Source organism: Dermochelys coriacea, chromosome 1 (genome assembly GCF_009764565.3).
Source record: "Dermochelys coriacea isolate rDerCor1 chromosome 1, rDerCor1.pri.v4, whole genome shotgun sequence".
NCBI classification, from domain to species: domain Eukaryota; kingdom Metazoa; phylum Chordata; order Testudines; family Dermochelyidae; genus Dermochelys; species Dermochelys coriacea.
The window spans coordinates 76,514,729-76,541,988 of record NC_050068.2 but is presented as its reverse complement, the minus strand read 5'-3'; the positions used below and the strand labels follow the sequence as shown (position 1 = coordinate 76,541,988).

Below are 27,260 nucleotides of genomic sequence, written 5' to 3'. Positions count from 1 at the left end.
ATTTTTCCTGCATTCCTTCTGCTGTGAAAAAGGCAGGAGCAAATTTTTATATGTGCTATTTAAATAACAGTCAACCATCAGCCTTTTCGGAAACTTACTGAATTAAAACACAGAGTGCCCAATGGAACCCTCACGTATTCCAATGCAACTCTAGACTGTTTGGACCACAGTACTATCATTCTTTAAATTCCAAAACACTTAATGGTTAAATAACCTTGAGTACCAGTTTATACATACACATGTATTCAAGTATGAATCGCTGAAATACATACACAGAAACCAAATAAATTAAAATACAGTAGAATACCAATTGGTATATGATTTGAACACATCGTTGGTCATTTAATCATCTAATACATAGCATTTCAAAAATTTCTCATTGTGTCATACATAAACTATATAATAATCCTTGTTCTCTGTCAGTTGTTGTCCAACTATGTAAATCGACCACATAAAGTCTGTGGAGAACTGGCTGCTCACATGATATTGATTCCATCTGCTCAATAGCTTTATAACATAGCTACACATACATTAAATGGTTTCATAATCTTATTTTTCCTTGAAAGCAAATGCTGTCGGTTCTATAGGGATGTTAATGGGATCAAAAGTGGGAGGGGGAATGGTCCACAAAACAATTATTCTATTAAGGTGGGTCTACATTATGAGAATTTTCAACTTCATCTCATAACAAGTTGGTTAAGTATAATTCTCTTATCTTGCCAATGCTTGGAACTGGACTGAGGATCTCCAGTTTATTCTCACATTGCATATGTTTACCCTAGATCTACTAAGATGCTCTCACAGTATTAATGCTTTTTAGTTATTTGCAAATATGCCTGCAGGGAAATACAAAACTGTACTATTGCTTCTGTCTCTAGAACTTCTTCATTGTTCTTCTACCATCCTGATTACCGGAGAGGACTGCTTTTCTGAGAGATCAGGGAAACCAGTTTCAGCATACCTCACACAATAATCTCAGATGATCCTCTCCCATATCTCTCATAGATTCATAGATACTAAGGTCAGAAGGGACCACTCTGATCATCTAGTCCGACCTCCTGCACAGCGCAGGCCACAGAATGTCACCCACCCACTCCTATGAAAAACCTCACCCATGTCTGAGCTATTGAAGTCCTCAAATCATGGTTCAAAACTTCAAGGAGCAGAGAAGCCTCCCTCCAGTCAACCATGCCCCATTCTACAGAGGAAGGCAAAAAAACCTCCAGGGCCTCTCCAATCTGCCCTGGAGGAAAACTCCCTCCCGACCCCAAACATGGCAATCAGCCAAACCCTGAGCACATGGGCAAGATTCACCAGCCAGATACCCAGGAAAGAGTTTTCTATAGTAAATCAGATCCCATCCATCTAATATCCCATCTCAGGGGATTTGGCCTAATTACCCTGAATATTTAAAGATCAATTACTTACCAAAATCCCATTATCCCATCATACCATCTCCTCCATAAACTTATCGAGTAGAATCTTAAAACCAGATAGATCTTTTGCCCCCACTGCTTCCCTTGGAAGGTTATTCCAAAACTTCACTCCTCTGATGGTTAAAAACCTTCGTCTGATTTCAAGTCTAAACTTCCTGGTGGCCAGTTTATACCCATTTGTTCTTGTGTCCACATTGGTGCTGAGCTTAAATAATTCCTCTCCCTCTCCTATATTTATCCCTCTGATATATTTATAGAGAGCAATCATATCTCCCCTCAACCTTCTTTTAGTTAGGCTAAACAAGCCCAGCTCCTTAAGTCTCCTTTCATAAGACAAGTTTTCCATTCCTCGGATCATCCTAGTAGCCCTTCTCTGTACCTGCTCCAGTTTGAATTCATCCTTTTTAAACATGGGAGACCAGAACTGCACAAAGTATTCTAGGTGAGGTCTCACCAGTGCCTTGTATAACGGCACTAAAACCTCCTTATCCCTACTGGAAATGCCTCTCCTGATGCATCCCAAAACCGCATTAGCTTTTTTCACAGCCATATCACATTGGCAGCTCATAGTCATCCTATGATCAACCAATACTCCAAGGTCCTTCTCCTCTTCTGTTACTTCTAATTGATGCGACCCCAACTTATAACTAAAATTCTTGTTATTAATCCCTAAATGCATAACCTTACACTTCTCACTATTAAATTTCATCCTATTACTATTACTCCAGTTTACAAGGTCATCCAGATCCTCCTGTATAATATCCCGATCCTGTCTATATACAAGATATACAATGAGAAACCCTTGCTGAAGTTCCTGATCTTGGACATTGAGTGACACATTACATTACAATTCAAAGTCTGTGTGGACTTTTATACCCCCTGCCAGTTTGGTGTGGTTCAAACAAATATCTCAAACTCTTCAGTATGAAAATCTCTCAAAAGCAGATTGCTTCTGTTCTTTCTGATTCTGCCAGGTCATAAATAGCTTGTTTGCAACTTTTGGTTCCAATGCTTGTAATGTCATGGGGCCTGATTCTCCAATGCCTTATTATAATTCATATTATTTTATTTATTTGTATTACTGTAGAACTTATCATGGACCAGGACCCCATTGTGCTAGGTGATATACAAACTCAGAATAAAAAGATAGTCCCTACCCTACGGACTCTATAATCCAACTATCAGACAAGAGAAAACAGGTGGATACAGTCAGAGAGGGAGTGCCAGTAAATAATGAGGCAATATTGATTGGCATACGAGGCAGTGGTCTCTGGATGCCAAGCTGTTTGTAGGCATTCTGGTAAAGGAGAATTTTGAGACAGGGTTTGAAGGTGATAATCAAGTTGCTTTGCAGATGTTTATGGCCTTCTGCGAGAGGTAGTCATTTACACCTGTGCAGAGTAAGTATGAAATGCTACTATTTTGATTTGGCAGCGCTTTATACACATTTTGTTCAAGTGTGAATGACAACACAAGTTGCAAGCCAACAGAGAATCATGCCCAGGGCAGAGATGTGTGGAACTGAAATTTGGACTTTGGGGTGACTGTTCAAGTAGTCTCTTTTTTCCCTCTGATAAATCCTTGCTATCTTCTCTAAATTTTCCCTTTACTTTTTTAGATATCTAGAGAGATTGCTTCAGCAGTACGTATTATAACAATCACAGTTATCAAAATGCTCAGTAAAAACACACATAAAAGCAAATTCTCCTTTTAGTTATGTTACTAGCTTAGAGTAACTGCATTAAAGGTAAAAGTGGATGGCATAGTGCTATATGGTTATACTCCAGATTTACAAACTTGTATGTGTAAGAACAGAATTTGACCCACTGTATCTGTACCATATTGTATATTGTATCTTAGGAAGTTCGCTCATTTTAGCCTTAATGTTTCTGGTGCATACAGAAGCATATACTCCCAGTAGTGCTGTCTGTATCAAGTACATCCAGTGTTTCACCACTATGATCATCTCATGATTGATTTCAATGGGAATGACGTGGAAATAAGGTGTTACTCACTTTAAGGGTGGCAGACATGTGCCGTTAGGGTAGAACATGTTTCTGTCCAGATCAGTTCAGGGAGCTAGATCCACAGGAATACAAGTAGTGACTATGGTTCCCAGCAGGATTATGGCTAGTCCCTGTGCAATAGCACAATCTTTTGTTCTCTCTGATATCTTCCCCTGGGTAAAGTCCTCAACATTTGATCAAACAGGTTTGAGCAGTATGTGCTGGTACTTTTCATGTTATGAGCCAGCTTTAGGATCCCCTAAAAAATTACTTTATTTGATACTTATTTTAGGTAGTTATGCAACTAATTGAAATGTGAAAATTGCACAAGCTCACTGAACTGAATAACAACAAACTAAAATTAGTGAAAGCATGCCTAGGGCAAAACACAGTTTGTTACATCTGCTTTAACTTTCAGCTCAGCTCTTCAGCTCTCTGATAAATATGTGACCATGAAAGTTCTAACCAAAATCTACATTTACAATATTATTTCTGCTACAAAACATGCCATGGCCTTGCCATAATTACAGCATTAACGTGGCTACTCTCTTTTGGCACAAATACAAATAACTAACTTGGTGGAAGTTTAAAGACAAAGCCACCGTCTAAGGCATAAGCTAGAATATTTGTATGATAGCAGGAGGAGATAGTACAGAAGACAGGAAATGCCCTTTACTCATTCTTTAATCCCTCAAAGGCTCAAAAGGAGTGGTGGAATTCTCATCTTATTGGATGTTTAAAAAAGAATACACTAAGCATTGAAGATATGTAACATTCCAACAGAGGGGATGTAGTCAGTGGTAAGGAGGCATATCTGGAAAGAGAATGCATCCTAGCAACCCCTGACCACTGTAGGCTGTTGGAAGCTGGAATAACTTAGACTCTGATTGGAAACAAGCCTGGCAAAGATCATCCTAGCATCAGGGGAGCACAAAGGGTAACCTAAAGCTATTTCTGCAGATCTGCTTCTCAGTATCTTGATGATAATCATAGAATATCAGGGTTGGAAGGGACCTCAGAAGGTCATCTAGTCCAACCCCATGCTCAAAGCAGGACCAATCCCCAATTTTTTGCCCCAGATCCCTAAATGGCCCCCTCAAAAGGCTTGAACTCACAATCCTGGGTTTAGCAGGCCAGTGCTCAAACCACTGAGCTATCCCTCCCCACTATGTTATGAATCAAAATCCCAATATGAACACTACTGACATTAGGGCGTCACACTCCAGATCTGAATCTGAGCTTTCCCAAAACATGAGATGTTCCTATTCAGCCCACAACAGAGATAACTCTGTGCTGTGAACTGGGATTTGACCTGCATTAGGATCTCAGGTTTAGTTCCTGGATTTTGGTTTGGGCCTCTCTCTCTTAAATGAACATTTGAGAAGTATCCTGCATTGGCAAAGGGACTGAAAAAAATGACTAAAATATCTTCCCATCTTTAGATTCCATGATTCTGTTTCTCCTTCTTATATATGCTTTAATTCATAGTTTCTCTGCCTCTTTTTTTTTTTTAATTTTCTTCATTTTGTTTTTTTTATTCCCACCAGCTAACAAGGTACTCACATTTAATTCAAAGCACTCTTCACTTAAAGATCGATTATATTATAGGCAGAGCAAGTAGCATCACATATTACATAGGCTGCCCAACACTTGCCATTATGAGATCCTGTTTTCAGTTCCTCATAATTTTTTCCAAATTTTAACCATTTAGACTGAAATTTCCAATGCTGCCTGGGCTTTTTGTTTGTTTGGTTTTTTTTGTTTTTTGATGATGATGCTGGGCAAAATACATTCTTTTGCAATGTTAAAAAAATTCTCATGGTCTTTTAAGGGAAAGGGAATGGAGTGCATTGTGACTGGAGGGAGGGGACTAGAAGGGCTGTCAGACAAGACAATCAAAAAGATCCCTTCTGGACTTAAATTGTAGGAATCTCTGAAAGACAGAGAAACTGTGACTGAATGTTGGTGAAGGGGGAAGACTGAGACTGGCTGGCCGAGGAAACTGGGACTGGAAGTTACGGGGGGAAACTGGGAAATGGTGAGGGAGATGGCATAGTGAATACTGGGAGCCAGTCAATTCAGGATGCGTTGGGCTGAGATTGGATGAGAAGCTGGGAGAAGAGGAGGAAAATGGGATTGGTAGGACAAGGAGATTTAGACAAGGAACCAATGGGGTTAGGGAGTAGGGAGACAGACCTAACAGGGAATTGGGTCTGGCTGGGCAAAGAGACTTGGCAGAGGAGCTGGAGAGGGGGTATTATGGGATAAGGAGTTCACAGAGGGAAACTGAGGCTGGGAGCCAGTGGAAGTGGACAGAAAAATTGATGAAGAGCTGAGATAGGGAAGTAGGACTAGCTGGGCAAGGAGACTGGGGGCTAGTATCTGGGAGGAAGAAACTGGGAGTGGGGAAGAGTGGGACTCAGAGAATCCCAAGGGTGACACTAAGTTAAAGGGTGACTTGATCACAATCTATAAGCATCGTCATGCAGAACAGAAATTTGACAATAGAGGGCTCTTCAATATAGCAAATAAAGATATAACAAGAGCCAATGCCTAGAAGTTGAAATTAGACAAATTCAGACCAGGAATAATGCACAGGTTTTTATCAGTGAGGGTAATTGGCCACAGGAACAGCCTACCATGGGTTGTGGTGGATTTTCCATCACTAGACGTTATTAAATTAAGATTGGATATTTTTGAAAGGATATGCACTAGTTCAACCACACCTATTGGACTTGAAGCAGGAATTAGTTTAGGGAAGTCCTACAGTCTGCGTTATGTAGGAGGTCAGACTAAATATTCACAGTATTCCCTTCTGGCCTTGAAATCTATGACTAGGACTAGCTGTGCAAATGAAAATGGGATGGAAAGTCTGAGGAATGGGGATGTGGACTGGGTAGACAAGAAGAATGGGATGAGGGGTCAGAGTTTGGGAACAGACAGAATTGGGAGAGGGACAAGTTTGAGAGGACGTGATCTATTGATTATAAATATCATAATGCATAAGTGCAAGGGGGCTGAACTTAGGTTACACAGACAGCCTTCATTCTGGTATTTCCTAACTTTTGGGTGCTTGACTTTGCAATCTTGATAATCTTCCTGTAATGTGTGTATACATAATATAATATTTAGATAGCAATGTCACTAGTAACAATCTATTGTTTTGGTTAATATGGAACTTTCATTTTAACCCTTTCCTTCAGCGCAAAGAAAATTCCCTTTTCCTTACTCTCAGCACAGTAAAGACCCTTTTTGGAACTTATTAAGGAAATCAATTCAGCTGTTTTAAAAAAGCTGAATGACAGACCAGCAATTTTCATCAATTTTAAAAGAAACAGAGATCCGAATTTACATTCTGAAACTCAAAAAAGCTTTGAATTGCAAACTTTAAACTAAGCGTGCCTATATTTAAAAAGGATAAATGTGATTACTTGGTTAACTGTAGGCTTTAAGCTTGACACGACTCCCAGGCAAAATCATGCAAAAGCACATATTGGATGCAAACAGTAAAGAATTCAAGGTATGGTAGCAAAATTAATGCCAATCTACATGGTATTGTGGAAAATATACTTGATATAATTTTTTATGAGAACTTACCTTGGAAAGTGGTAGATTCATTATCACTTTAAGACTTGACATTAAGATTGGATGTCTTACCAAATGATACGCTATTGCTCAAACAATAGTTCTGGACTTGATGTAGAAATTGATGGGTAAGATTCTTAGCAAGCTACAATTTAAATATTATTGAATGTGTAACCACCATTTGGAGAATACCAACTCCTGGAACTCTGGAATGAGCCTCTAGGGGGTCCTACTATATGTACTTTAACAATAATGCCTGCTAGAGTCTACTGACATTATTTCCCAGCAAGCTTGGAGTAGAGGGTCAGGACAGAATGGGCTAGAATCTCTTGCTCAGGCCTGTAGGGTGATATGGACTAGCAGTTTGCTGGCCCAATGATGAGCCAGGTCTGCTCAGCCCCCCTTGCCAGCAGTGGAAGTAGCAATATTCACTTTCTCAAGGGATGGCAGCACTTGTGTCTCAGGCACAGTGAGGAGTTAACTTGGGTGGAGGGCCCAGGCATCACAAAAAGAACTGAGAAAGCAGACCATGTGAAGTGAGGGGCCACTACAAGTTGCAAGCACCAGAGAGGAGGTTTGAGCCACAGCTAGGGGAGGGGCTACAAATAGTTCTTTCAAACTTTGTTTCTGGTGATTTTGACTTCACTCAGTCTAGCGGAGAAAATAATAAATCAATGTGCCTGCGGGAGCAAATGGTCGATGCAGTTTAAAGAATTCAAAAACTTTTTAAAACTGCTGTGTACTTTTTTCATCCTTGGGATCTTAAATCCAAATGGCTTGATTTTTCCTTTCCCTTGCTCCGTGGACCCATTTTCACTCATGAAACATCACTGCAAAGTCAGAATGAGAATTACTGTTCTGATGTGGTATCATTTTACACCTACCGGGCCCTCAGATAAATGACTATGGCCAGGATCCTTCATTATATTCTGTGTGGGTGGAGCCCCATTGAACATAGTAGGTCCCTGCATGGATGCACCTGTGCAGAGCTCATTGAAGGATCAATGCCTGATGAGGATGCGAGGCAATGGACACTTGTGCCCAATATTTTATTTTCTCTCTTCCAGTAGTCTTTCCAGTTCACCCGTGACGTTTACTTAAACAATAATTGTCTAAGAGTTGGTTTTATTTTTTAGTTTAATCATCTGCTAACAGCAACACTAAAATGTTTATCTATGAAAGTTTAAGATTGACTTTTCTAAGTATTTATTTGTCAATTGGTAAAGAGCTGTTAAATGTAAAATTACTATATTTTAATTAGTAAAAAGCAATATTCTCTGTACAGGAGACATAGGCTGCTCTTAATCTAGGTACTTTCATCAAAAATTGTAGTTATTCAAGAACATATAATTAGCTTGTTTTAATCTTATCTTTTTCAGAGGCATACCACAGTAATTGGCTTTCTTTCCTGTCCTTTTTAGTTAGAAGATTGCTAAACGATCAATGGAGAATGCATTTTTCTATTCTGCAGCATCAATTACTGTGACCCTGGGTGTAAATTTATTGATTTTTCTTATTAGAACATTATCACCAGTTATTCACAGCATGGTGTTTATTAATTAGTAAGGAAAATAAAGATTCATTTGTGAAATATCTCCCTTTTAAGTTCTCTACCTAATACACATAGCTGTGTGAGATTGCTAATGGCATTCTGCCTTTATGAACTAGCATGCAATATTTCATATTCATTGTTCTGTTTATTTTTCATGTAATTCTGAAATAAGCTATAGCATCTCTAGTTGTACTAAGCAAAGAATTATATGAAAAGTTAAGAACCTGATGCACAGAAATTACCCCCTTTGCTGCCATTCAGAAACTTTATGCACCTTCTGGACGATAGCGGTGATGGCTACTTCCTGTGCACAGGATACACAAGCTGACTTGAGGAAAAATATTTCCTTTTCTACAGTCATGGACAGTGAAATTAGCTCCTGAGCATCATTTTCTTTTCCTGGATAGTGTCACTGCCCATCCTGCCAGATATTCTTAAAGAAATATTTAGGCAGCCTCTGCTCAAGAAATCAACTCTTTACAGGTTAACTGTTTTCTAGTATTCAGTCTTCTTTTTAAGAAAGGCCAATGAGAAAGTTGTGCTGATACAACTCTGGAAGTTTCTTGAGTCCAGAGAGTTTCCTTGCATCTGGATAATCAGACTATAGGGCTGCACAGGATGTGAAAACTTGATTGCATTAGTTTAAGATCTCAGCCTAGGCAAAGATAAGGTGACAATGCTGATTGTTGTAAAGCCATCACCAGCCTTGGACCACAATTCTCCATGAGATTGTGTTGAGATTTCAGTTGATTCTAAGAGAGATTGATCAAGACACTTGTAAAAGGTTCCATTTCTATCTTTGTGGAGAATATTCTGAAGGAAATTACTCCTGAACCTTGAACGATCTCTCGTATGAGGTATCTGTAATGTGAATCCTGTTCAACATTTGCTGTTGGGTAGGTCATGGAAGAAACATGGATTACAGTGTTTTCAATATAATGACATCCAGACCTACCATGTCTTTATTGGCTGGTGCAGTGAAATAAATATCCCAGTGAGTAGCTGAGCTTGGATGAAGGCTTGTTGTCTGAGATTCAATCCAGAAAATATGAGTTGGTAAAAGCAGCTGCAACAGTGACCACCATTCATAATACAGCATACACATATTATTAGTTTTTGTATTACAGTTTAATGCAAGTAGAATATAATTTACTGGTTTAATATGTGGGAATTCTTCAATTATTTATTATTTTTGTGGAAATTACAACTGATAGATTGTTGCTAGATGCAGAAGATTGTACTAGATTAAACAATAATCTGTGTTGATGTCAGTTCCTATATTTCTCTTGATAGGTAGAGAATCATATTGTAAAAGATAAGATGATTGATATTTTAAATTGGTTCCAATTAGAATCCAGATGTCCAGGAATTTATCAGTCTCTCCAAATTTTTCAGATTAACTCATCGTCACTAATTTAAAGGGCCCATATCTGGGGCTTTTTCACAACATGAATGTTGAAAATAATTGAGGTCCTACTTTACAGTCACTTACACATGGGACTAGCTTTACATATTTGAATAATCCCACTGCATTTATATATGTAAGTGTCTGCAGGAGCTGGCTTGTTGATTGCAGTCTAGTTGCAAGGTCCTAACTTTCTGTGCATGCAGAGGGGATGAAGCAGGGCTGAATTAGAAATGAAGTCTTCAGCTATGGCCTCAGATTGGGAGACTGGGTTGTACCCCTTCAGCCCCTTGTACACTTCACCTTTACAGTAGACAGTATGTAAATAGATATTAAATATTGGTGTGTTGAAACAGAGACACATAGCAAGTATTCCTTTAAAAGTACTACTAAATGAGTGGAGACCATTTTAAAAATTAACTATCTCCATTCTTTATATTTAATTCTCCAGATCTACCTTATAAAAACAATATCCTGAAAAATGTTGTTAAAATAAATGGATTTCAGTTTCTAAGGGTCCACCCTGCACATCAACAATGACACATGAAAAGTTTTGTGCACTTCTATCAGTTTGGTTACCCAGTTTAAACTATATTTAATAAATAACACAAAACATATTAATCTTCATTGGAATATTGTCTAGTGAAGTCCACCTAAAGAGAATTTTTACAAATTAGTTATAATACTGCTGCAAAACAAATTTTATAATGGAAACACTGGACCTTACGTTCAGCAGCACAATTGGGCACTGCTGTAATAAATTATCATTCATATTACTCCTATCATATGATGAGACTGTATAATTCAATTTTGAAGGCAGTTTATGATATCATCAGAACCCTCTGATGGAATCAAGTTCCATATATTATTAGATATGTTAGCATTAGGGTTACTATTGTGTATATATTTTCCACATTATGTTTTGCTCAGTTTACTAATCAAAATAAGTTGCTTGTATAGACCTCTGAGGGTCAAAGCTAGCCGTATTCTATTACATACATCATTACCAACATTGATTTTTGAACTGGATTTTTATTTTTCCTTGCTATTTAAATACATTATTATTGATGATTATGTATAAAGCAAATGGGAGATGATGTTGATTTCCAAATGAGTCTTATTCATACAGTGGAGTGAGTAGTTATAACATTAAAATCTCCATTAACCTCAACAGTATTATTATTGATGATTCTATAGAATATAAATGGTAGATGTTGATTCACAAAATCCAAGTTTATTCATACAGTATAGAGGGTAGAATTACCACATTAAAGTCCATTATCCCCAGTGGTTATGCTTGGATATATGTGTGTATGTTCTCAAAGCTTAGGGCTTGTCACAGCTCCTATTGAAATAAATGGCTAAACTGTGAGATAGGTACAGCAATTTTTCTGATGGGTAAATAAAAGCACACAGAGATTAAGTAACTTGCCAAAAGTCACACAACAAGTTGCTAGGAGAACTAAAATCAGAACTTGAGGGCTTGATTCTGCTTATTTATTTACACTGGGCTTACTCCTGATCTACAACTGTGTGAAAGATTCAGGATCTGATCTGATTCTAGTCTCCTGCCGTAGCCACTAGATCACACATTATATTTGATATCATTGAGTATATCTGTACGCATAATCATATTCCATTGTTAGCGTGCTGATGCCACCTACCATATGTTGTGTTCAAGTAAGGCTCTTCTAGGAGTTCTGAAACTGCATTTAAAGCATTTTCTGGGAAAAATCAGATTTAGTAAGGATCCTTTTCTCCCTGCTGAATTTGAATATATGCAGCTCCAGGTATGTGTAAACATCTTCATTCTCAACCAGCTGACCAGGTGGGATGTGACAGATACATGATAGCTACCAAAAAGGAAGTTACTAAAGTACAAAGACACTTGGTCAAGGTTTAGTTCAGCTGCAGGAACCCACTCAGGTACTCAGATATTTCCAGGCTGCCATCCCATTCACTCAGCCACTGCTAGAATATAGTACATTGTGCTGATTTTTGAATGCCAGCACCATTAACAAGTGAGCTAAAACTGCAATTTAGTGCAATCCTGGTTTGAATGAAACTGTTCTTCTTACATGAGCAAATCATAAGGGAATTCAGTTCAAAAATAGGTCCTAATCTTTGTTAGTGCCAAATAACTCAGTTAAGCAGTAAAGGGCCAATCCGTTTTTATCATTCAAGTCAATGGGAATTTTGCCACACATTTCAGTGAGAACATATTGGGTCAGCAATCTGGGAATTAAGATTTCCTTGCAATGTCCAGAATAACTACATTTGTTTTAGAAAAGGGAAATGGGGGAAAAATAGATGAATGTCTGATTCTGTCTATGAATACAATGTTTATGCCACATAGTTTTGGAAAAATTATTCAAGAACAGTTCATCCCAGTGAAAATATTATCCCTGGATGGCTGCCAAGGTCAATTTCAGTTTGAATTATCTGCTTTTCTACGTGTTTGTCATTCAGTGTAGACCTGCACAGGGGGTTACTCTAACATGCACATTTGTCTGTTCAGAAAAGGTTGTTTGTTCTGGAATCAGTGTTCTTTACTTACAGTACTTACAGTACTGCTGTAGACGTCGTATAGGCCATCTACGTTTCTGTCTCTGGGTGTGTACACTGCTCACTTGGGCAGGTGCCTGGACACCTGTTTCTTGCCTAAGCCCCAGTGAAATTATCAAACCAGGAGAAGACAGGCATCATGCCACATATCTTGCATACAGGGCCCAATCCGGAAGGAGTTCTCAGGGTACACATAACCCCCCAAAAACAGCCCACTGAGGCATGAGGATGGATGACCTCTCTCCTATCCATTACCCCAGAGCTTAGGGAGCTCAATCAAAACTCCCCTCTGCCTGATGAGGAGAAGGAATTCGAACAGGGTTTTCCCACCTCTCAGGTGGGTGCCCAGACTAAGGGGCATTCTGTGGGGGGTGGAGAGGTGCTTCATTCTCTCCTGTGGATGGAGTTCCACTTTTTATATAATTAAATAAGAATTTGGCCAGAGAGAAAGAAAGAGTTATTCAACAGTCCAATGGTTAGGGCACTCACCTGAAAGGTGGAAAAGCACTGTTGAAATCCCTTCTTCTCATCAGGCAGAGGGGGAAATTGAACTGGGGTTTCCCACTACTCAGGTGAATACCCTGAGCCACGGGATAAAGATTATAGGAAAAACCTTCCTTGTTTTGTGTGGAGTTAGGTATGAGCTGCTGCTGATCTTGCAATAAATGGCTTAGGTGCCTGACTCCAGGAGAGGATTCATAACTGTGGATTCTAAGCAGAGATAGGCACTTCCTTGCCACCTGGACTTAGGTGCTGAACTCCCTGAGAGGCAGGGCTGGCTCCAGCTTTTTTGCAGTTCCATGCGGCGAAAAAAAAAGAAAAGAAAAAAAACCCCTCCTTGAACTGCCGCCAAAGTGGAAGGGAGGGAATGAAGGACTCGCCACCGAATTGCCGCCAAAGACCCAGACGTGCCGTCCCAATAACTAACGTAGTGCCGCCCCTTTCTATTGGCCGTCCCAGGCACCTGCTTCCTTTGCACCTGCTTCCTGGAGCCAGTCCTGCTGAGAGGGGCAGGGGCTAGGACACTCTTGTTTGTATCTGCTATTGAATAGTTTAAGGGGCTCCCAGCCGAGCATGGTGGCTTTGGGGATCCCATTCTCAGGTTCCTCTCTCTCCCCAGGCATGTATAGGGAAGCTCAGACTTTGTGTGATTCCACTGGGTGGCTAGATGCCTAAAAGTTTGGTGCTGTAATCCCTAACTCCCTTTGTGGATATGCATTGAAGGGCCAGATTTTTAAAGGTATTTAGGTGTCTGAAAGTGCAGAACGTCGCCTAGTGAGATTTTCAAAAATGGCTAGGTGCCTAACTCCCCAAGAATTGGGCCTTTTGGGTGGAATTTCTTAGCATGTTCTGTCTCTGCTCTCATTAAAGTAAATGGTAAAGCAGAATTAGGCCAACACTGAACACTTTGAAAATCCCAGCCATAATTAGCACACAACACAGCAAAGATAGCTTGTCAGTGGTGGATGTAATTTACAACAACAGAAATATATGAGATGGGCTTTTTGTAATGCACACATTTTGTTAGCTCCAGCCTGTTTACAAATATTTACATTTAAGGAGAATGCCCATAATGGAGGGGGTGGAGGGTGACATTGGAAAGTGATTGAGGATGGATTTGAAAGAAAAGGTGAAGTTGCGCTGTACATGTGGGCAGAAAGATTTTTCATTATAAAGGTTCATCTGTGTTTTCTATCATGGTGGCCAGATGTTTTGGGGAATTTAATCAGATAATAGCTTTTGTACATGTTGAGCTTTAAAAATGCTTAAGTGGAGAAGAGTTAATTAATCCTAGGCCTGAACAAATTTGAATAATTTTTAAAAATTAGAAAACCAGACTGTTGTTAATTTCCTTTTTAAAATTTCGTTTTATCCATGCTGTGGCAAACATAGGGATAAATATATAAAGAAGAATCTGCATTGTGCTGGATCAGCCCCCACAGTGACAGTTCTTTTGACTAGAAGAATTGTCTCAAGCAGGTCATGACAGTCCCAGAATGCTGGGTAGAATTGATTGCTTTTTTGGAGGAGGTTCTGAATCCTTCCATATTCTGCTGTCAAGCAGGGCAGTCAGAATCTTTAATCCTTTGGCCAAATTCAGACCTTGTGTAAATGGACGAAAAGGAGTTAACTGAATGGAATGAATAAACTGAAAGTAATCACTGAATTAATGAGCTGGTGGCCAAGTAATTAGCTTAATGGAGTTGAGCCATTTAAAACCAGGGCTGATTTTAGCCCATTTTGTTTAAGGAATCCGTTAGAATGAAGTTAAATATATAAACACCAAAATCAGAATATAAATTAATACCAGTTAATTAAATGTTTCTGATGTAGCTAGTTATCTCACTTATTTCCTTGGTGGTTACCTTTTTAGTATCAGTGTTTAAAAATAATTGAATGATTGATTTTCTTTTTAATAGGCCCTTTCCATTTCCCCTCACCTTCTCTTCTTCCACACAGGATCTGCTTCAGTTGCTCTGGATGGTCTTTGCATAAAGCAGAAGCTTTTGTTTGAACAGCACTGTTGTACCACTTTGTCTTTTACCTACTTAAACAGTTTCTTTGGCTTTAAACCCCCCCCCAAAAAAAGCAAATGTTTAAAGTAGAGTATGTACACTCCCCAGGGGGAAATGACACAGGAAAAAAACTACAGAAACTGAGGCATAAAGGAGAAACAATATATGAATACATGCGAGTGCTTTTTCCTCTCAAAGTAAATTTCACAATAGTTACATGTGCCTTTCAGCATTAGCAGTACACTAATCCCATTATCATAATTTATTAACCAGATCTTTTGTTCTATGTAGTAATACACTGTGTTTCCATGCTGTGTCTTTTTTATCCTGTGACCTAATTTGCTTAAAAGGAAACTCTTATAACTCCCTTGTTATAATGAATAAAATGTTAATGAAGAACTACAGAGAAATCCCCTTTGCATTAGTTCCTTATTCCCAGGAACATCATCATAAATTTGTTTGCCTGGTTCTGACAATGGTAGTGATGTTCAAGCTGTGGAGAAGCATACTAACACTAAATGGTTCTGATGGAAAAGTTAAAGATATTCAAGGCACTGTCATCAGGGATGGACTATGGGAAGTTATCTTTTGGAGGGGAACTTGATGGATTTGGCCTGCATCCAATTTTTTTTAACATTTATTATCTGCATTGATAACTGCACTATGAGATGCCTTTTCAGAAAATGTAAATTAAAAAAGAATCATGCGGGAAGGGCTTTCTGCAGCATGTGGAAGATTGTAGATTACTGCACTCAGCCACTGCATATTAGTTATACTGTTCACTAATTTCCGAACATGATGTAAAGGTAGGAGCATTAAATTTAATAACTCTAAATCATTAAATGTTTGCATTGACGTTATATACTGGTTCAAAATTGTATTACTTACTTCCTTAGATGCTACCAGAGAGTTTTAGCTTCCATGAACTTTGAGAGTATCTGAAACATAACAAAAATCATGTGAGATGGTGATATTCCATTTAAATAGTGCACCACTCACTAAGAAACCAAAAATATGTTAGTAATAAATTGTATTGTGTCTACACAAGTTAATGTTTATACAGAATTTTTAAAATGTTAATCTTGATTATAAATTATATTTATTAAGGACCTGATTGTCCCCTGCCATGGGATTTGCCAAAGCAGGGAGGAAAATAGACCATTGGAATCTATGAATAGATTGGGGCCCCCAATCCCTAAAGATGGTAGAGTCTCTTTTTACTCCTTCCTTGGGGCTTGAGGACCCACCTCAAGATCCATGAGTTGTTTGGTCTCAATGTCTCCACTTATTGGTTAGGATTCTTACCTGGCCCATGTACCATAGTATCACAGATATTTAGGGATTTATCATCAAAACACTCGTGAATTTGGTAACTTTATCATTCCTATTTTTTAAAGATGCAGCATTAAGGCAGAAAGATGACATGACATGTCTAAGGTAACACAGAATGTCTGTGGCTCAGCTGGGTATGAATGCAGCTCCCCTATGTCCCAGTCCTGTGCTTCAACCTCTGTATCTTTTTATTGCTCACTTCTTTGGGTTTTCTTTCCATTCCCCTCTGAAGGTAAGAGATTTATAATTTTGAACTGGAGGAAGGACGAAATCCTGGAAGCCACGTGGAAAAAAAATTAGACCCTGTGATGAAACAGCAGTCCTCCAGATCTTGGAGTGCTAGCATGAAGAGCTGGCTCTAACTGGAACTATCCCTCCTACCTGTGCACTGCCTCTCACACCCAAGAGAAAGGGTTTGTAAGGCACAGAGATCAGGCTTCCTGGAGCAGCCTGAACTTCCAGGTAAATTTCTACTCAAAAATATGCCAGTCACAATGGGGGTCAGGCTGTATGAAACAGGGGCTTGCCTGGCTCCATTCCTTCCTTTCTTTATTGCATCCCAGCTCTGTTGCATGGGCTTGATCCAGTAAAAATCTGTCCATTGACTTCAGTGGGTGCTGGATCTAGCAAGAGATTCTATGAGTTCGGGGGAGGGAGAAGAACAGCTCATGAAGCAGAGTGACTGAGGATCCCTCCTTTACTTTGGGGGGGGGGTGATAGCTCAGTGGTTTGAGCATTGGCTGCTAAACCCAGGGTTGTGAGTTCAAGCGTTGAGGGGACCATTTAGGGATCTGGGGCAAAAATTGGGGATTGGTCCTGCTTTGAGCAGGGGATTGGACTAGATGACCTCCTGAAGTCCCTTCCAACCCTGATATTCTATGACTGCTCTCCCTTTTCAGCAAAAGTGAAAGAAGAGATCACTCTATAATCCAATAATCCAATCCAATGGCACTCACCTAACTCCAGGAGACAGTTATTGGCTGAGAGTCCCATGCAGAGATAGGCACATCCATCTGGCCTGGATTAGGTGTTTAACTCATGTAAAGGGGTGGGTTTAGGCCACAGCCCTCTCCTTGGAATTTTTTATTAACTAGTTTAGGAGGCTGTCCAGTCAGCTGGCTGGCTGAATGACATCATGCATTGTATAAGGATCGTGAACACCTAATTCAAAGCTGTGGGTTCTACAGGAGTGTGGGGTCAGGACATCTGAAAATTAGATATTGCATGGACCTTATCTTCTTTTATGTCTAAACCAACAAGTAGATATATGCTATGAAATACAAGATTCATAAACACATACAGTACTTTAAAATATATCATGGCGCTATCACAAAGCTTTCCTAATGACTTCATACTTATCACAGTCACTGTCATAAATATAAAGGGAAGGGTAAACACCTTTAAAATCCCTCCTGGCCAGAGGAAAAACCCTTTCACCTGTAAAGGATTAAGAAGCTAGGATAACCTCGCTGGCACCTGACCAAAATGACCAATGAAGAGACAAGATACTTTCAAAGCTGGAGGTGGGGGGAGAAACAAAAGCTCTCTCTGTTGGTGCGTTGTTTTTGCCAGGAACAGAAAAGTAATGGAGTCTTAGAACTTAGTAAGTAATCTAGCTAGATATGCGTTAGATTCTGTTTTGTTTATATGGCTGATAAAATAAGCTGTGCTGAATGGAATGTATATTCCTGTTTTTGTGTCTTTTTGTAACTTAAGGGTTTGCCTAGAGGGATTCTCTGTGTTTTGAATCTGATTACCCTGTAAGGTATTTACCATCCTGATTTTACAGAGGTGATTCTTTTACCTTTTCTTCAATTAAAATTCTTCTTTTAAGACCCTGATTGCTTTTTCCTTGTTCTTAAGATCCAAGGATTTGGGTCTGTGTTTACCTATGCAAATTGGTGAGGATTTTTATCAAGCCTTCCCCAGGAAAGGGGGTGTAGGTTTTGGGAGGATTTTTGGGGGAAAGATGTTTCCAAGCGGGCTCTTTCCCTGTTATATATTTGTTAGACACTTGGTTGTGGCAGCAATAAAGTCCAAGGGCAAAAGATAAAATAGTTTGTACCATGGGGAAGTTTTAACCTAAGCTGGTAAAAATAAGCTTAGGGGTTTTTTCATGCAGGTCCCCACATCTGTATCCTAGAGTTCAGAGTGGGGAAGGATCTGACAGTCACATTTCCTCCTGCTCATAAGCATATCTATTTCTTGCTCAAAATAGAAACATGCCAAGTCTGAAATTCAGGAATCACAAAGCTAACTGCAGTTGATATAAAAAATCCTGAATAAAATCAGTTACCTCACTGGCTCAGTTCTCACAACTGTGCATTCTCGTTGACACAGCATCTGCCCAAAGGTCTCCCCCAGAAGAAGGGGAGTCTTTATCTTAACAGGAAAAGAAAGGAGACATCAGAATCTCTTTACTCATGGACATCAAGCCATGCCAACTCTGTCGTAGCTCCTTGTTGACCTTTTTGCCCCTTTCATGGTAATCACAAGGAAGATGCTAACATCTTGTTGGGTAACATGTCAGAAAGTATTCTGAGGGATAGCCAAGGGACTTTCATTGACTTTAATCAGAATTGCAGAACCAAATGCCTTTTCACTGTTTTGCAAATGTTTTGTAAAGTAAGCTATTATCATTCAACAGAGTTAGAAGTAGAAGTGCCCCTTAGGATAAATATATTATGGGCTTAGAATCACAACCCTTAATGTTACACTGTATAGTATCATCTTACAATATGGGTTTAACTACCCTATCAATGGCCTTTGAACAACCTATGGGTTTCAGCAGAATGTTTGTTATTCAAGGTATTTCTATAATGATGAATAAAAACATTCATTGTGTTAATTGTACTTGCATGCATGTTCCTATTTGTCATAATCATCCTTGCATTGTAGGGCATGTCTTAGATTCCTTTTTATTTAACCCCTTACTGCTTGTGCTAAATAATAATTGTATGGGAGAGAGAACAAAAAGTTTTCAAGTGTGTGTGTGTGTGTGTATATGTATATGTATATATAATGTGTGTGTGTATGTGTGTGTGTATATATATATATAATGTGTGTGTGTGTGTATATGTGTGTATATATATATATATATATATGTGTGTGTATATATTTGAGATTTCTTACCAGAATTTGTTATGCAAGACCTACTTGACAAGAGAATTAATGGTGAATTTCATAACGAATTAATTTTGTTGTTGTCTGGTTACCATGCATGATGGTACAATATAGATGCATAACACTTGATTTTTTTCTAACTCATATTGGTTAGTTGTCTTCATTTGAACTATGCTGACTTACATCAGCTGAAGATATTGTCCTATCTTTGGAGATAACTTTGTTTCTGCTTATCTAAGTCCTGCCTATATGTCATACACTGCTATAAAACATAGAGATACAAACTTTTCCAAGACATACTAAATACTTATTTTACACCACCATAAAAACATTCCCTATCTGTGAAAGTGCGCATAGCTAGGGAAAATGTAATTGTGTAAGATATGCCAGCAGTTCTGTACTCATTCTGCAGTGTCAACAAAGTGCTAGAGATATAAGCTGATAAATACTAACAAAATAAAAAGAGAAGAGCTAATTAGCAAGGAGCTGTAAAATGGCATGGGAAGAGTATAAAAAAAGTTTTGTCACTCTGAACAATGACAGAGGCATGTACAATGCACTGGGAATTTTGTAACTGGCATGGCCCTTTTTTAAGGTGGTCATCTTGTTCCCTTACAGATTTTGTTTGGCTCACTGTTAAATAACTTTACATTAATCAAACTTTCCTTTCATAGGTCTGGCTTCACAAAATAAAATAAAAGGAGTCTGATTTCATGCAAGCTCCTCAGCTTTCAGAAATGTAATAGAGTTTTCTAGGTTTTTTTTTTAAACTGAAACTTTACTTTTAAAGCATTGTATGTGTTAGTTTAACCTTGGTACATATGCTTAGCTGGGGGCTAAGAAAAGAAAGGTTCACTAAATGACAGTTATTAATTAGCTTTAAATCTGATGAATAATACTTTACAACCTCTTTGACATATGGTAGGGGGTGCAGCAAGTTTGGCATAATGGTTTCACTTAATAAACACCTGATTAGCATTGTTTAACAGGTTTGGATTGCATGAAAATGGTAAAATGGCCATATTCTGTCTAGTTAATTCCTCATTAGCAGCCTTATATTCACTGTGTTTGACAGTCTGTATACCAAACTTGACACAAGTTGACCTCTTGGAGGGGCCTGTTCATCACCTTCAGTCTGTCATAAATGGAGTCAGTATAAATGTCAACATGAATGTGTCATCACCAGAGATTTTTGAGAATTAGAATCCATGGTATCATAAAGGATATTTTCCCAACCTTATCATTACAGACATGATAATATTATATTGAATAACAGGTAAAAATGAAGAGAGAGATAAGCTACAGTAAAATGCCTGGGTAGAAACTTCTATTATGATAGACATTTTAAAGATAAATTTTGCATCAGGTAATTCATTTAAAAATACAAAAAAAAAACCCAAAAATGAATACTAACTTGTAAGAACAGTTTTCTTAAATACTAACCAAATGAAGAAATATTTATTGAATAGTATAAAGTAAAGGCAGCTTTCTGAATTACTGTGAGTTATTCTGTTATTTCCTAATACAGTTTGCACACATGCAGTATACAATATTCTAATATATACCCCTTCATTTCTCTAAAGTTGATTACTCTCTTGACTACTAATTGGACCTATAGGGTTTGATACTCTACTGGGGGACGGGGCAGTGAGGGAGTCAGTCACAGTTCCCTGATTTTCAGCCACTTATCCCAACTTGCATTTACACTGGCAAAGTGTGTAAGAATCAGGCATAGCAAAGACTTGCCACGCCTTCTTCCCCTCTCCACTCCTGACCTGCTGACCACAAGAACTGGCACAGGAGATAGTGAACCATATCCATTGATGAGGACTCCCCCTGTGTAGTGGAAATTCTCCATTGCAGTCTTCCACCTCCTTTAACATTCACTGAGTGGCACAAAGTGAATTTGGCGGAGCAGGAAATCCTACCCAATATTTAAGATATTTTTAAGGAGGCATTAATTTAAGAATTCTGTCATACCTGATAAATTATTTCTGTTCAAAGTCTGATACAATGCCTCTTTTCTTCTCTCAAGTAACAAACTAAAAGTTGGTTTGGTGACAGGTGGTATTCTTTTTATTATATTATTATTAAAGTAAGTATTATTTACATATTTGTAAAATGAGAAATAGAGAATGCAACTTTGTTTTAAATTCTCACAGTAAATTTGGCATAATAACCCCTGCCTCCTGCCTCCAAAGCATTGCCTCCTGAAAACAGATCAAATGGTTTCAGAATTATCTGATGTCTGTTAGATGTTTCCCAGCCTTCCACCGAAAATAAAAGATTGAGCTTCAATAAGCTTGTGAGACCCAGGAATAGCCATTCTGATGCCACACTTTGGCAATCTTGATACACTCTTGAGCGAAGAAAGCTGGAAACAATTGACTGTGTGCATAAATCTATCCTTTAACCAGTACTGGATCACTTTTAGTTTAGTATTCCACCATGGTGCTAGTCACTGGCAAGAGTTCAGTTTGTGCCATACAGAACATATAGACTGTCCCTGGTTCCAGTTCAGTATCCTTACCTGCCACTTCAAATGGCAAATGTGACAAGTCATCTGCATTTGTATATGGGTTGGTACTTTTGAACTCAATATTGTAACAGTGAGCACCTCAGCATATCATGTATCTCTGTAATTGTGCTTCAGCCATTACTGTTACTTTTTCTTTGGGTTAAAAATTGAAATTGGAGGCTGATGATCTATATCAAGAGTAAATCATTTACCATGTAGATATTGGTGAAACTTTTAAACTATCTAGTTTGAATCAAGAACTTCTATGGAGAAGCATGATGTGCTAATTTTATTAGCAAAAAGACATGGTAGTGTGTAAGGATCCTGTCAGATGCTATAAGCTTCTTGACCTCATCAAAAGTTTTGGTATGCTGCATGGACCAACTCCTCTTGTGTCCATCAAGTTCATTCAGGGAATGTAACATTGTTGCTATGTTAGGCAAGAGCCTATGATAACATCTGACTGTCAGCAGAAAATAATTTAATTGTGACACATTTTATGGTTATTATGGTTTGGTGCCTTGTGGTCACCCTGCTCCAGTCAGAAAGGGGTTAAAAGCAGCCAAGGGAGGCTGCTTGGGTAGTCAGCCACAGGTTTGGCTGACCCAATTAGGGCACAGCTGGCCCTGATAAAAGGGCAGGCTAAGAGGTGAGAGAGAGACTCTTGCTCCAGCTGGGGAGCAGAGAGGACAAGCTGCCTGGGAAAACAAGCAGGGTACCTGAGGCAGAGCAGAGCAGAGCTGGGTAACGGCAGGCAGAGCTGAGGAGCTCTGGCCTGGTGAATCTCCAGGCTCAGGCCTTGCTAAAGGCCAGGGGAGGTACTAGGGCTGCAAGGAGGCAGCTGGGGCTAGAAAGGCAGCAGGTCCACCCCCCGTACCAGTGATGAGTGGCCATTACAGACTGCAGTTTGTCCCTGAGAGAAGGGGCTAGATGATGACTGGCAGTAGCCACGGAGAAAAGGTGGGTATAGGGGGCTGGGGTTCCCTTGGGAGGGGAGATCCAGAGTCTGGGGGCACTGCTGTGGAGCAGCACCCCAAGATAAGGGGCACCAGGGTCCTGGGGCGGGACATGGAGCCTGAAATGCTACAAGTGGTGGTGATCAGGAGAAAGCAGGTACTAGTAGGAAGACACTGGTAACCAGGAGGTGCTCTGAGGCTGGAATTGACCTAATTCCTGGATGACCAGCAGGAGGTGCCATGGCAATGAGTGCATGCCATGTTACAGTGCCCTAAGGATTGTTTTAGATTTGTTGTGGTATATATACAAACCATCTTTGTCAGTAGTGTGGCCACGATATGTAAATGAATCATTGAAAAATTAACAGTTTTCTTATTTGCCTTAATCCAATACTCAGAAAGCCTCACAAGTGGCTTTTGGAGGTTCTTAAGGTGTTCTTTGCCACTACCTCCAATGGCAAGTATACAATCCAAGTAACACCAAAGGGGTGGATGATGTTTTGTGACCTGCAATGAGCAGGAGGTCAGACTGGATCATGACAGTCCCTTCTGGCATTAAAGTCTATGAGAATGCACTGTAAGGCTTGGTCCATGGCTCTCTGCCAAATAGATAGGCATGCTATTCCAAACATTAGCCCGTTATAGTGAAGGAGCGTGTGTTAACTGTGAGGTACTTCTTGTCTTGGTCTCAGTCTCCATTTGTAAATAAGACTAGACTAGGTCAGTCTTAAATAGATAGATAGCTAAGTGTCAACATGGACTATCCTTGGCTGTGTGCCACATTGTACGCACACTTACAATTACCAAACTTTTAAATTATAAATAATAACCTTCTTCTTTAATACATACTTATTTGTTAATGTTAATTTGCATCTTAATGTTTTGGTCTTCCACACCCACCCGGCTAAGGGGGGCTGTGGGAAGTGGCATGGGCCAAGGGATGTACTGGCTGCTGCTTCCTGCAGCCCCCATTGGCTGGGCACAGCAAACAGTGGCCAGTGGGAGGTGTGATTGGCCTAACCTGCGGACACGGTAGGTAAACAAACCGGCCAGGCCCGCCAGGGGCTTTCCCTGAACAAGCAGCATCCCAAATTTGGGAAACACTGCCCTAATGCATCATTTAAGCTCTCTCCAAACAGGCAATACTCTGTTAATTTCCTTAATTCAGCTACAAATTCAGAAATTGTTTCATTTTCTTTTTGATGCCATTTACAAATGCAGAAACACTGCAATCACCATTGGCTTTGGGAATAGGTGATTTTGTAGAATTTCCACAGTCTCCAAGTTTTAGACCCTATTACACTCAGTAATTTTTTTTTCTCATCAGTTAGTCTATTAGCAATTGTATACTGTTCCCCGTCTTGATATAGGTGGGCCTCAACAGAGCTATCACACAAGTCCATTCTCCCTCAAGAGACAGACTTGTAAACCCCTTTTTATGTAAAAAGAAAAGGAGTACTTGTGGCACTTTAGAGACTAACAAATTTATTTGAGTATGAAGTGAGCTGTAGCTCACGAAAGCTTATGCTCAAATAAATTGGTTAGTCTCTAAGGTGCCACAAGTACTCCTTTTCTTTTTGCGGATACAGACTAACACGGCTGCTACTCTGAACCCTTTTTATGTGGTTTCTCTAAACAAGTATTTAACTCTCAGTCCCAAACTGGCTGAAAGCTACATTTTCCTTTGGTTTCACTTTCATTAGGCCCCTGCAGGAACTCTGTATTTCACTCTATTCCTGAATTAGGAATCCTCATTGCCAGTTTTTGTGTCTTTTTGCTTTTTACACTACAAAGGTAATGTGAAGGAACCACATAGGATAGTGAATCCAAATAATCATGTTTGCTAAACAGATATGAAATGCATACAGTGCTGCTCTGGAAGTGTTCAGAAGGCCATTAAAGATTTCATAAACTATTTAAAGAAATAATTCTCAATTTCTGTATACTGCAGGGCCTCTAGGTGCTTCTTTAACACAAATAAAAATAATTATGTATTAAAACTACTCTAGCCTGTCTATCACTTTTCCAGTAGTATATATGATTTCACCCTTATCAATTTTGTCTTCATCACAAATTTCAAAATAAAAATTATTCAAGCAAAGTAACGTGGTAACAGTACAATGGGTCGAATCCTGTTCCCACTGATGTCAGTCACAAATCTCCTATGGACTTCAATAGAAGGAGAATTTGACTACTACTAAAATGGGCTTCTATCCAAATCTCTTACTGACTTCGTTGGGACTAGGAACTAGTATTAGCCCATATAGTTCAAGTGACTTCCCCAAAGTCATAGTAGCATTAGGTTTAGATCACAGGAGGTTCTGACTTCCAATCTGTAGTTAGTCCATTATAATATGATTCATCATTTGTCTATGATTAGAAACTGTATGTTTAGACTTTATTTCCTTTTTGAATAATCCTCATATAAAATATGAGAATAAAACAGGCAAGAAAATATCAAAGCCTAGACATGCAACACTCAACATATGAACAGGGCCATTTGCATGGGTAAGGATTAGTTGAATGAGTTTTGGTCCCAGTTCAGTAAAGCATCTGTATTCAGAAAAGTACTTAAGCACTTGTTTAAATCCTATTGAGTGAGATTCTCACCCATGTTCATGCCCCTCGGTAAAAGGGCTGGAGCAGCAAAAGGGGATGGCAAAATCTTCAAACCAACTGCATCAGAATTCTGCCAGTGAAGGAGCTGAAGAATACTGCCACAGACTGTCCTCCAAGGAACCCTCAGAAGTCCTGCTTAGCAGGGTGGGGCAAGGCCAGAGGTGTGTGGTGGAGCCTCAGCATGTGGCAACATGTAGTCATAGCAAACCATAGGCCGTTCTCAGTTACACCAGGGGCTGTTTCAGTCCCTGGCAGCCCCAATATAAAAGGAATGAAAAGGAAGTTTGAGCTGAAAGTTGTGCCAGTGACATCAATCAGCTAGATGTGACACTTACAATGTGAGCTCAGCACAGCTGAGAATCTGGTTCACACATATGATTTAAATGGTATGTGGTCTGGTAAGCTGATAAATAAATATATATGTTCCAGCTACCTGCCATTTAAAGATGTTCATGAAATTTAGCCAGTGAAATTTATCAATGTTGATAAATGCAAAGTAAAGCACATTGGAAAACTTAATCCCAATTATACATATATAATGATGGGGTCTAAATTAGCTGTTACTACTCAAGAAAGAGATCTTGGAGTTATTGGGGATAGTTCTCTGAAAATATCCTCTTAATGTGCAGCAGCAGTCAAAAAAGTGAACAGAATTTGGGAATCATTAAGAAAGGGGCAGATGATAAGACAGAAAATATCATAAATCCATGGTACTCCCACAACTTGAATACTGCATGCAGATGTGGTTGCCCTATCTCAAAAAAGATATATTGGAATTAGAAAAGGTTCAGAAAAGGGCAACAAAAATGAATAGAGGTATGGAACAGCTTCCGTATGAGGAGAGATTAATAAAACTGGGACTTTTCAACGTGGAAAAGAAATGACTAAGAGGGTGATATGAATGAGGTCTCTACAATCATAACTGGTGTGGAAAAATAAAGTGTTATTTACTCCTTCTCATAAGACAAGAACTAGGGGTCACTAAATGAAATTAATAGACAGCAGGTTTAAAACAAAATGAAGTACTTCTTCACACAGTCAACCTGTGGAACTCTTTGCCAGAGAATGCTGTGAAGGCCAAGACTATAACAGGGTTCAAAGAAGAACTAGTCAGGATGGGCAGTGATGGTGTCCATAGCCTATGTTTGCCAGAAGCTGGGACTGGGCAACAGGATATGGATCATGTGGTAATTACCTGTTCTGTTCATTCCCTCTGGAGCAATTGGCATTGACCATTGTCGGAAGACAGTATACTTGACAAGATGGACCTTTGGTCTGACCCAGTATGGCCACTCTTACGTTCTTATGTAGTAAAAGATGGGACAGATTCTTGGGCATTTGCTTTCTGTCTACCACGGAGCAAAGGCAAAAGTGGTTCCTCCATTGGTCTGTTAAGGTTGTTTTAACATATGTTGGCATCCCACAGCCCACAAGGGGCAATTCCAGCCAGTAATTGCTGGAACATATGGATGGTGGGGTGATAAAAAAAAATCTTCTTTTTTTTCTCTTTGAGGGCAGAGAAGAACTGAGGCAAGGCATTAATAAGAATCCTTTTTTTTTTTTGGCATATTCTGTCTTAGGGACAATGGGCCAAAACATGATCAAAGTCAAAATCACTTAATATATAAAGTAAAACCTACCTGTGGT

At 39.2% G+C, this 27,260-nt stretch overlaps 1 long non-coding RNA gene across 1 annotated transcript in view; it reads left to right on the top strand.

Annotated features, from left to right (window-relative positions):
- Positions 1-16,580, top strand: part of LOC122457961 — a 35,123-nt gene extending 18,543 nt beyond the window's left edge. The window contains exon 3 of the long non-coding RNA XR_006277755.1: positions 16,463-16,580. This is a non-coding gene — a long non-coding RNA (uncharacterized LOC122457961). The remainder of the gene's footprint in view (positions 1-16,462) is intronic.
- The last annotated feature ends 10,680 nt before the right edge of the window (positions 16,581-27,260 follow it).